General features: G+C 41.5%; 1 pseudogene across 1 annotated transcript in view; it reads right to left on the bottom strand.

Moving 5' to 3' along the window:
* LOC308512413 (centriole and centriolar satellite protein OFD1-like) overlaps positions 1–12,031 on the bottom strand; it is a 96,332-nt pseudogene that overhangs the window by 32,095 nt on the left and 52,206 nt on the right. Inside the window, exons 5-7 of the transcript in view lie at positions 7,200–7,298; positions 3,604–3,699; positions 1,527–1,600 (exon numbers count right to left, since the gene is read on the bottom strand). The product of the transcript in view is annotated as a centriole and centriolar satellite protein OFD1-like (transcript). The remainder of the gene's footprint in view (positions 1–1,526; positions 1,601–3,603; positions 3,700–7,199; positions 7,299–12,031) is intronic.

Raw genomic sequence — 12,031 nt, 5'->3', positions numbered from 1 at the left:
TTTAATAATTTATGTACAATGTCAGACCTAATGACGATTATTTCATCATCTAAAATAGCAGGTGTCAGAGTCAAAAATCAGTAGGGAAAGTAAGAAATAAGTCCTATTACCCAACAGGTGATGGGAAGTCTTAATGGTCACATATATTGTGAACTTTCTTCCACTACACATACCAACCAGTTGCACCAGCTGCTCAGAGCCCTCATACCCAAAGATCTGAATTTCCTTAAATACAAAGATTTGTCTTATGATTTTAGTGTCTATTTCATCATTTTCACTTCATTCAATATGAGTCTATGCAGATATATCATTAAAAAAAAATTAGCTGACTACATGATGGTACTAATTCCTAAGAAGTATTAGTCTAGTTTTCACAAGATAGTCACAGAGGAGCAGCCACACACTGGGTGACCTTATGGGTCCTTATCAAGTACGCAGCTCTCGTTCCTTTGAAATTTCTACTTAAGTTCACTTCTTTTCATAGACAAGTTTCTACAAATATACTGAGACATAAAATATCAAGAGATTGAAAAATTATTCAACTTTCCTACTCCTGGGTTAGTTATAAAACAGTTTAGGAAGTTATATGTCAGGTAAAAATATCATGAGGCATAAACATATGTTACAAGTAAAAGAAATAAGGAAACAGGTCACAGGGAATGGAGAAGTTAAAATTTTCCATAAGTAAAAAATGAAGTCTCTCATGCTTAAAACCACAATGAGATATCACCTCCCACCTGTTAGAACAGCTATCATCAATAAATGAATAAATAACAAGTGCTGGCCAAGATGTGGAAAAAAGAGAACCCTCATACACTGTTGGTGGGAATGCAGATTGGTGCAGCCACTATGGAAAAACGGTGTGAAGTCACTCTCCCCACCCCCACCCCCCCCAAAAAAATAATAATAAGAACGGCCATATGTTCTAATAATTCTACTTCTCAGTATATGTAAAAAACAACAACATGCCAATTTGAAAAGACATACATGTGCACCCACATGTTCACTGCAGCATTACTAGTAACAGACAAGATTTGGAAGCAACCTAGACTACCATCAATAAATGAATGTGTGGATACAGAAGATGTGATATATTACTCAGCCACTGAAATGAATAAAATCTTGCCACCTGTGACAACATGGATGAATCTAAAGGATATTATGATGAAATAAGTTACAGAGAAAAACAAATACCTTATGATTTAACTTACATGTGGAATCTTAAGAAATAAAAATAAACAAAACAAAACAGACAGGCCCATAAATATTGATAACAAGCAAGTGGTGGTCAAAGGGGAGGGAGGAAAGTAGATGGGGGAAGAATAACCTCCTGAATACCCTACCTCTCTCAGGTTAAGGTCATTTTTGATACGTAAAATTAAAAGAACAAAATAATGATTAATTTTGTAGTAAAAGTAAAATGTAAGCTACACACACACATATAAATTTAGAACAGGCCCAATTTAGGAAGCTAATAACCTATACCAGAAATTTACAAATGCAGCTTTCTTCTCCACAAGAATCACCTTTATTCTTCCTGTCCTCTTCACCCAGTCTGTTAGATCTATCGATGTAGTCATCCTTTAGCTCAAGTTGATACCTGAGAATTAGAATGACCAAAATGATTTTCTTGTCACTTTCCAGAACAGATTCCTATCAATGTATGGGTTTCTGTGGCACCCGGGCACCTAAGGGCATGAACATGGCCATGCATAACTTCAAGGACTATCAGTACCAAAGCCCAGAGATGCAAATTCTGAATATAAAACCTGCTACAATCCTTTAATTTGGTCCCCAAAACTCGTTATCGTGAGGTTATTGAGAACAATTATTCCATGGTGGTCTGGATTGGCACACAAAAGTAAATTAAGTTCAATTTACACTGGTACAACTGACTCTAAATCCCAAGAACAAGAAGTCAGTCACATCCACCTGCCTTGCCTTGCACCCCATCCCCACCCCAAAGAACTTTTGCCCTCAAGGGCTGGGCATAGGGTTCGGGGCCAACTTCGACCACCCTCATATCTGGGTTAGCAATACCAAAAGCACACTTTCAAGTTTTACTTATCTCCACCAACTGCCACTAGCAGACGTTTCAGTTGAGAGAGATGGTGAGTATCCTGTGAATTCCCACCCTTGCTCAAGTCATAGAGGATACCCAAACCAGACAACATCAAACAGTACATGATCTGCGAAGCAGTGGGAAAATTAACATACACATTTACTCATTCATTTATTCCTAAGGGTTTAACAACTACAGACATGTCAGCACTTGCTATTACACTCGAGAAGCTGACATACTATATGTATGTCATCATTTCAAAATCTATACATGGAAAGGTACTATATTTTAATTAGAATTCTTTTAAAGAATAAGCTCAGTACTATGTAATGTAAGTACTATGTAATGTAATCTCATGACAAATTACGGGCAAGGCAGTAAAAAGAGACCACTTATTAAGACATACCAAAAGTTAGTTGAGTCATCTCTTCACCACAAATTCATTTACTCAATGAATATTATATGAACACCTGTGTGCTAGACACTACACTGAGCACTGTAGAGAAAAGTTACCATATGGGCTTGATGTCTGCACTGAGTAGTTAATCACTGCAACACATTAAAACTCAGATTATAGGGAAGTCATAGTAACCATAGTTATCATATTTTCCTTTTCCTGTATAATTTTTTTGCTCCATTGTTAATTTCCATTTATTTCTTTTGATTCTGGCTTTGCAGAATCTTGAAGGAATACAGGGCACATGTTACCTGATAAGCACTAAAACCACTAGGCAGAATAATTTATAAATTGATAGATACCTCCATCGTAGTGGCAAGTATGAGGCGGGAGAGGAAAAGAGAACTAAAAGGGATTATAATTCCCGCCCTGGTCAGCCTGATTCAGATGGTTGAAGCACTGTCCAGTGCATTGGAAGGTCATGGGATCAATTCCTGATCAGGGCACATACAGGAGGCAACAGATCAATATTTCTCTCTCATGCTGATTTTTACCTGTCTCTCTCCTTTCCTCCCTAAAATTATTTTTTTTTTTAAAAAAGTGAATTTTTAAAAAGTTGATCAACCTGTGGGTCGCGACCCCTTTGGTGGTTGAACGACCCTTTCACAGGGGTCGCCTAAGACCATCCTGCATAACAGCTATTTACATTACGATTCATAACAGTAGCAACATTACAGTTATGCAGTAGCAACGAACATAATTTTATGGTTGGGTCACAACATGAGAAACCGTATTTAAAAGGTCAGAAGGTTGAGAACAACTGCCTTAGATCAACCACTTTTATAGTTTATCTACAATGTGAGCTGAGCAACTCACAATGTGCCATAAAATGAAAGCAAATCACAGACCCTCAATACATGTTAGAAAAGCTATGAGTAAGAAAGAGCAGAGGATGCTATTCCCTATACTGTAACTCTGTAAAATTATCTTAAATATTCATGGGAAAGGCTTGACTGTCAATAAAAAACCCGTATTTTTTTTTAAACACTATCACCACAAAATGTTAAGTCTTATCTACTTCACTAGTATTGCTGTGTTTCCATCAACTTATTCCAAATCTATTACTTGTTTAAGAACACCAAACAATTTCTTTAGAATTTCATTCTTGAGCTTTTGGTCACAGGTCTCCTCCATGCTCTTTATATTCAGGATCCTGTCTCCTAAGTGCATCAGCCACACTTTTATGATTTTCTTCTGTAGCCTCTGATATTAGCAAAAATATAAAAAGCAAAAAAAAATAAAACTGTAATTGCTGAAGTAAAGACTTTAGGAGAAAAAAATAACATAATTTTAGCTCCACAAGCTAAAACTGTTATGTGACTGTCACTGCTGGGAAGTAACTGGAAAGAGCTGGAGTTCTCCATCTATTTTATGAACTGACCAAGTTATGTGGGATCTGAAGTAGCAGATGGAGCAGCATGGTGCACCAGGCTGCAGGGAGTGTGCAAGTTTCAAGACCAAAGTGCTTTTCATAGAAGATGATGAACACTTAAAAAATGATTGCAGGTAATAAATGGCCATAATAAATTCAGAGAAAAGCTACATACCAAACTTAAGTTAGTGTACTTTTGCTTTAGTACTTATTTCTTCAGTAAGATTATTTCTGTGAGGTTTAACTGATCAGCCCATAGGTATGAAAGACAAAAGATTTGTTTCTGATATTTAATAATCTAGTGATTGAATACTGAAGAGTGCTGAACAATAGAAAAAGATAGATAGGTCAATCAGAACTTCCAAATACTGAAGAATGGAATGGTCTTCCCTTGGATCGAGCCAGGTAAGTGCTAGGGAATGCTGACCATTCCAAGCAAAGGATAAAAGCTCTATGTGTTAGCACCCTCTGCTGACTAACATGTAAAGCAAAGGAGCAGTAAACAATACTTATTAGCTTACTAGATGCCTGGTGCACAAATTCATGAATGGCAGGGGTCCCTCCACCTGGCTGATCACGGTGGTCTCACACAGTCCTGATCTTCTCACCCAGTCCCAATTGGGGCTGGGGTGGGATCACAGGAGGGCTCCAGGGCAAGTCTGGTCCTGTCTTGCCTGGTCCTGATGGGCCCCACCCCAGCAGCAAGCAACTTACTGGTTGGAACATCTGCCCCCGGGTGGTCAGTGCAAGTCGTAGCGACCAGTCAGTTGACCACTCGGTCAGACACTTAGCATATCATGCCTTTATATATATAGGTTGTAACTCACAGCACAGAATGTTCAGCATGAACTTTCCCCTGCCCCTGGTCTTGGAGACCGCATGTTCTTCTAAGGCTCTGCTCACCAAATTCAGCTGCCACATGAAGTAAATTGCATTGTGTGCGTGGAAACCCTTTGTAGGCTCCATTGCTGTGTCTTTACTTCGTTGCAGTTCCAATTACTCCAACATAAAGACAGACACCCTCATTATCAGGTAACACCATCATGGTAAGACCCCTGCTCAGCCTACTGCAGTGGTTTTTAAACAGGCCATGGGTCGCCCCAGATGGTTTGGTAGAGTAGGTACAGCCGCAGCCTGCGAACTAAAGGGTCCTAGGTTTGGTTCCGGTCAAAGACACATTCCTGGATTGCGGGCTTAATCCCCAGTATGGAGCACATGCAGGAGGCGATGGATTCTCTCTCATCATTGATGTTTCTCTCTCTCTCTTTCACTCTGCCTTCCTCTCTGAAATCAATAAAAATAGTAAGTAGGCCATTAATCAAACGTTGCTGCTCTCCATCCAGTCCCCTCAAACCCTCTTTTGTCTTTGACCCTCCCCACACACACACTCTGCTGCGGTCTGTAAAATGGGGTCAGGATTTCTACTTCAACCAAGGGCAAAGCTTCCACATGGACCTCCTTCCCCGACTGTCTTTGCCCCCAGTCCTGTGTGGTTTCTCCCTCCTTCCCCTCCATCTAACTTGGTGGGCCCTGCTCTGCCCACTCCTCATGTGACCTCCTGTCCGCAGCCTCCCACTTTCTCCTCTGGGGGCAGAGCTCTCCAAAGGCTGTGTGGGAATGGAGTGGGCTGTGCAGAGTGGGGTGGGGCAGACAAGGCAGTACAGGGTGTGCAGTGGTGGAGAGCTCTGTGGGCCAAGTCCAACCTTTGGAGAAGAGCTGGGGTGACAGGTCACCAGGAGGAGGAGGGAGGGATGTAGACCTTGTCCCGTGGGAGAGGCACTGGGTTCCTGGGCTGTCCCCACACAGCAGCTTTTCTAGGCCCCTGCACAGCTATCATCCTCCACCTCTTGCTGCCTCCGCCTCAAGTTTTGGACTCAGTTTCTTTGACTCAGCCCCACCCCCGTCTCAGCTGCGTTCCAGGAGCCTGAGGCTGCACGTTGGCTTTGGGCAGCTATGCCTGGCCTGCCCCCTATAATGGTGTTACCCACTCTCCTGGAGTAGTTAGTGAAACTTAAATAAATATAAGCAGCTCTGAAGATTATAAATTGAGCACTGAGAAGGCCACAGGCTGCGGAGGGCTGCATAGTCCAGGCTCTCAGCATAGAAGCCTCCCCAGCCACCCGGTCCCTGCTGGCTCCCGCCCCCACCTGCCTCTGCCCAGGGCTCAAGACAAACCCCAGGAACTTCCTGACAGCTCTCACCTCACATCTCACTTTCCAGTCCAGCCCACCAGTGCCCACAGCAAGCTAACCTACTGGTCCGAGCGTCTGCCCCCTGGTGGTCAGTGCACGTCATAGTGACTGATCGACTGATCCAGTGGTCAAACTCACAGTGGAACTCCAGTAGAGGGAATAATTTGCATATTAGGCTTTTATTACGTAAGATATCAGCGATTTTCAACCTTATTTATCTCTGACACACATAAACTACTAAAATTCTGCAGCATGCCAAAAATATATTTGCCCATTTATAAAAAACACAACAGGTATATTTTTGAATCGTTCACAATGAACCGCTATTTTGTGTTGACTGTTGTCTTTTTTTTTTTTATTTGAAAATCTAAGGAAAAAGAGGTTAATGCCCTTGACTACAGTCAGGTATGTCATGTTTTATATATTCTTGCAGCACACCAGTTGAAAATCGATGGCTTATTTGTCACTTTCCTTTTCTGTCATGATCAATTTACCACTTCAGTACTGCTTAGAACAGAGTAATGTAGCAGAGATGAAAAATAAAATGAATTAAAGCCTATATAAATGATCTAACCACATTAATGAAGACCAGGGCAAATCCACTAAGGAAGTAAGAGTCAACTAACAGTAGAACCTAATGGAAATGAAACCTGTTTCATAAACTAGACTGGTGAGCTTGCCATTAATGGCAGGTACAATGTGAAGAATGAAATAGTGGTGAGCACTTAGTACACACACATCCATCACCCAGTACAAATCAAGTCAGAGCCACTGCATTGAGTTACTACATGCACATGGAACCGTTAGATCTCAATGACTAAACATAAGTGTGTGACTGAACATAATTTGTTAACAGTTGTGAGCTTCTTCAAAGTACTGGTCTGGTTTTAATGTAGCCTGATGATGGTGTCTCACTGCTTTTCATCCCAATAACTAATATTTCAAAAGCAAAATCCTAGTCTTTGTTTCTCTCAACTTATGCCTTTTAAAACTAGCCGAATGTACCTTTACAAGCAAGAACTCTACTTGGCAATTAGCATTAGAATAATTAGTAGTATTTGTTTTAAACTCACAGTCTCTCAATAGTCAAAATGAAAACATTACTTACAAATCAAAAGCTTCAATTCTTTGCTTCAGTTCTGCTTCTCTGCCTCTTAGGAAATCGGTATCTTTCAGTAGAAGCTGTATTTGAGCATAAAGTTCTTTTGTTTCCATCTGTAGAGGAAAGCATTAATTGTAGCAAGCAAGCTGAGGAAAATAAGACAGGTTTGAACTAATGGACTGCTTCCTACATTCCAGAGAACAAAGTACAGACATTTAGAGGAACAATTTCACTTTTAAAACATTCCATCTCAAGGTATGCATTTTGCCTATTCTAGTTACACAAGAACTTACCTCCTAGTCCAGGGGTGGGCAAACTTTTGGACGCGAGGGCCACAATGGGTTCTTAAACTGGTCCGGAGGGCCGGAACAAAAGCATGGATGGAGTGTGTGTGTGAACTAATATAAATTCAAAGTAAACATTATTACATAAAAGCGTACGGTCTTTTTTTCTTTTAGTTTTATTCATTTCAAACGGGCCGGATCCGGCCCGCGGGCCGTAGTTTGCCCATGGCTTCCCTAGCCCAATGACTGTTACGCTATATTACCCTAATATCCCTTGTGCAGAATATCCTGACACTTCCTTAACATTTTTGTAAGTTCTCCAGAAAAAAAAACACAAAAAACAAAATGGGGGAACTTAACAAAGTAGAATCCCCATGGTTCAATAGTCGTCTGAAAGTTTCAATTCATGGGCGGTTCTGACTCAGAATGAACAAGCTGGAATGAAACTGTGAAAAATAGATCACACTTACATTTGTGTGTTCACTGAGCAAGGATTTACTGAATATCATGTCAAAAAGCACAGTGAGCTGGATATGAAAAGATGAACAGCTACAGTCCCCATCTTTTAAAAAATTCACAATTTACTGAGGGAGAGAGAAATAATACTACAATGTGATAATTTCACAACCAGAGTCCAGTCTCCACGGCAGGAATGATGCCTAAATGAGTCTATCAATGGGATTCAGGGAAGGCGTCACCAGGAAGCATCATTGAAGCTAAAGTTTGAAGGACAGGACAGTTTTATCAGGGAGAGAAGGGGGTGAACAGTCGGGTGGCAGAGTAAAAGTATGGTGCCTTTTATGAGGATGCCAAGCTTCTCCAGTGCCTTCAGAGAATCTGACTGAATGGAGACAGGCTGTCAACTGGTTGATCTGATCTAGTCACTCACTCATTTTAAGGTTCAAAGTGTTAGTCTGAACACAACCCATCATCTCAAAGACCAGTGCTTCCATTTATTTTTATAGCTAAAATTAACCCAATTCCCAGAAATGCCAGAAAAAATTGGAGAGGGGGTGTGGTCATCATTAATAACTGGGTTTTACTGAGAAGCTCCAAGAAAGGTTGACACTGGGAGGAAGCCTTTTAACTTCAACCATCTCCTGGTATCAGTAGTCCTGGCTGAGGAAACCATGACCCCAACCTAGTTAGGTCTGACAACCCTTGGGAAAGGAACTGTTTTTCCAAAAGAAACAATCCAATCTCTTTTGCTGGCATGCACTCCCCACCATTCCTCAACCTCTTCATGTCCTGTAAAGTCATTTTCTGGGTGACAAGATCAAATGGCCACTGGATGACACTTATAAGCCCCAGACCCTTCTACTGCAGGGACCTTTGCCTTTGCTCAGATGGAAGCACATTGCATTTGGTTTCCAACTTCACCTAGAACCCCAACCTGCAACTCTGTCCTGTTGGTCCACCCTTATTCTTCCATCTGTCTGTATCCCCAGACTTACTCCTTGATGTCTGAGACTGCCACGTAGCTCTCCCTTCTCTCCTGGATTATTAGTCATCCACACTCTGCTCTGGTTCCGCTCACCATCATGCTGAACCCCAATGTCTTCAACTAAACAGGCTGCCTTTCTCAAATGAAATAAATTCAGCTCTATAAAGCTACACTCAACTACGACCATTTTTCTGCCCTCATTGACCTTCCAAATCCTCCCAAGAGCTGCAACAGAACAATCACCTACAACAAGCATGTCAAACGCATGGCCCACAGGCCGCACGTGGCCCACAATGAATATTTTTGTGGCTCAGCGAATATAACAGTATGTAGCGTTTTAATAAAAATTTCATAACCTGATTTTTACAATAACCTGTTTTACATAATTATTAATTACTAACTACATTTGCTAATGACTGATTATAATTGTGTTGCATTCATTTCCCTTATGTGCCTTATGCGCAGGCGTGCCATTTCTCTCCATTAATACTAGCAGACAATATTTTAGCACCCGATGGCCACATCATTAGTCTTGTACTGACTTGTTTGGTATGTGCAACAGGAAATACTTTGCTTTTGGAGAATGAGAAAAGTAGGTTTATTTGCATTGTGCTTATTAATCTGTCCAGTTATTCAGTGTCTGGGAAGTTAATGTTCAATGCAAAATACTGATTTTTATTAAAACGTTCTATTATTTTTTGTTAACGATTACTCATTTATTTCAGCCCTTTGTATTCAACATGTCTTTATCGAAATAAACCTTTCTATGAAAATTGAAGCTTTTGTTTTGCAGCCCACATAAACTTGGTTCGTGTTAGTGTTTGAAATTCTTGACCTACATGCACTTGGTCTGGTCTACTTCAATTCCAGGTTGCCCACTTCAGCAGTACCCTCAAAACAGCTCGAGAATCCTGTCAGCTTCAGAGAGCTGCTCTGCTCCTTCTGCAACCCCCCGCCACCCAGTGGCCATTCCTTACCTCTGGTCCTCTCCTCAAAGGTCACTTATCACTTAATTCTCACATCTGCTGCAATTTTAGTGAGGTTGTCTCATGCCCCTGACTCGGACATTCACTTCCACTCTTCCTTCCAGTAATCTCGAAAAAAGAAGTCTTAGTATCCTTTTCAAAGCTGATTCTTCCAGGTGTATTCTTGACCGCAGTCCCTACTAGTCCTCTAGGCCAGTGATGGCGAACCTATGACACGCGTACCATTTTGGGTGACACGCATCGACAGAGACAAAAAATTGCGTATTCATATATTTGTCTCTCGCAATGGCCAGAGCTGGGCATCACTCGAGTAATATTATTACTCATGTTACTCATGATCAATTACACAATTCTAAAACCAGATGTAAGCATGTACATCAGTGTTGCGTAGCAAAGATACATTGTGAAAACATCCAAGATACACTGTTCCAATATTGGCATTAATATAAAAAGGTTAAGAATTGCACTATAAAGAGATTAATCTTTACTCAAGACACTTTATTTTTACTCGAGTGACAAAACGCCCAATTCTGGAAACGGCCTCATTATTGTCAACATGTGCCTCGGGTAAGCTTCCTGTGCGTTTGGGTGCATTCGGCAAACGGACGCACTTGATCGCCATGTTCATTAGGGGACAGGAGTGGGAGGGTTAGAAGAAAAAGATATAAGGGGAGAAAAATGGCGGAGGTATAAACGGACGTGTCCTGTGCCTTGTCCTGGAGCAGATAAGGGTGAGCAGCTGAAACGGGTAACATACAGCCCGAATAGGCAGAGGATATTCAGCTGAGAGTCAGTCTGCAGCTGGGAAAGACAGAGAACTCCCAGAAAAAAAAGGACGGTTGGAGACTGCGGCTGAAACATCTCCCTGTGTGCCGGCTCAGCAGCGGAGACTGTGCCATCTTGAGTGGCTGTTACAGACAACCAGAGATCAGCTACTAACATGGAAACAAGGGATCTCAAGCAGCGTGACTGCGTGAACTCAGACGAGCACTGCTTCTTCTCACAGAAAGGTTAGACTTCCCCTAAAGGTGCGGTTTGCAATTCAGGTTGGAGAGAGAACCGCGAGGGGCGAAATCTGCGCCCCACAGAGTCCGTGGCCCTTGGGACCAGCGTGACCCTCAAGTGGCGAAGGGGCCCCACAGAGCAGCTGGCAGAAGGGAACGATAAAAATAAGCACATAGCTAGACTGGATGCAAAAAATCAGCCTCGGATTCTCCCAGTCTGCCGGGTGCTTGGTGCCAGGGGCGAGTGGGTGTGTGGAGACTGTGCGCAGATCTGGAAGGTGGAGGCTTGCAAATTCACACAACTTCTCAGGCTCTTGTTGTTACAGTTCCCCTTAGATCCGTGTGTTTGATTATTAAACCCAGTGGATGGGATTCCCCAGGTGGGGTCATTCACAGAGCCTGTAGGGGAAAGATCTTTTTGGGGAGCCTGGGAAAGAGAGCGGGGAGTAATGATTAAAGAACCAGCTCTGGGCAGTGGACTTTCCCAAACCAGTTTCAAGTAACATAGAGAAAATAAACCCTAACTACTGGATAGAGAGGACTTATAGCCTCGGAGGTCAATCCAGACACACTGCCACCCAGAGGCAGAGCCACGAACTGTCTCTTCTGTAAATACAAATAAAGGCAGTCTGGTAAACAAATACAACCTGCCTTAAAATCAGGACTGTGGTTTACAGCACAGAGGAACAGTGTATCGCAGGGAAATTCAACACTCTCCTAAATGCCTGGCAGGACTAAGGCGTGAAAAAAAGAAGAGTAGAAGATCTGAAGCACCTTCACTACTGTACATTTTTAACTTTTTTTCTTTTTAATTCTTTTTTCACCATTTCATAAAGAACCTATTATTATTTTTTTTCATCACCTGATTTTACCTTTGTAATTACATTTTTTAACCAGTATTATTGCTATCATTTTACCATTTTTTCAAGTGTCATTTTATTTTTTTTTTCATTATTTTATTTTGGAATTAGTGTTCTACACTCTATTTTCATCGTTCCTTTAGCATCATTTCTCTCTAACTCACCTTTACCCTTAAGCCATAACTCTTCCTCACTTTTCCCCTTTTGTTGTCCTGTTTCTATTACCCTATTCCTGCTTTAGATTTTCCCTATTCATTCTTTTTACCCA

The sequence above is a fragment of the Myotis nattereri genome (assembly GCF_964212035.1).
Source record: "Myotis nattereri genome assembly, chromosome: Y".
NCBI lineage: Eukaryota > Metazoa > Chordata > Mammalia > Chiroptera > Vespertilionidae > Myotis > Myotis nattereri.
This window is presented reverse-complemented; position numbering and strand designations above follow the sequence as displayed.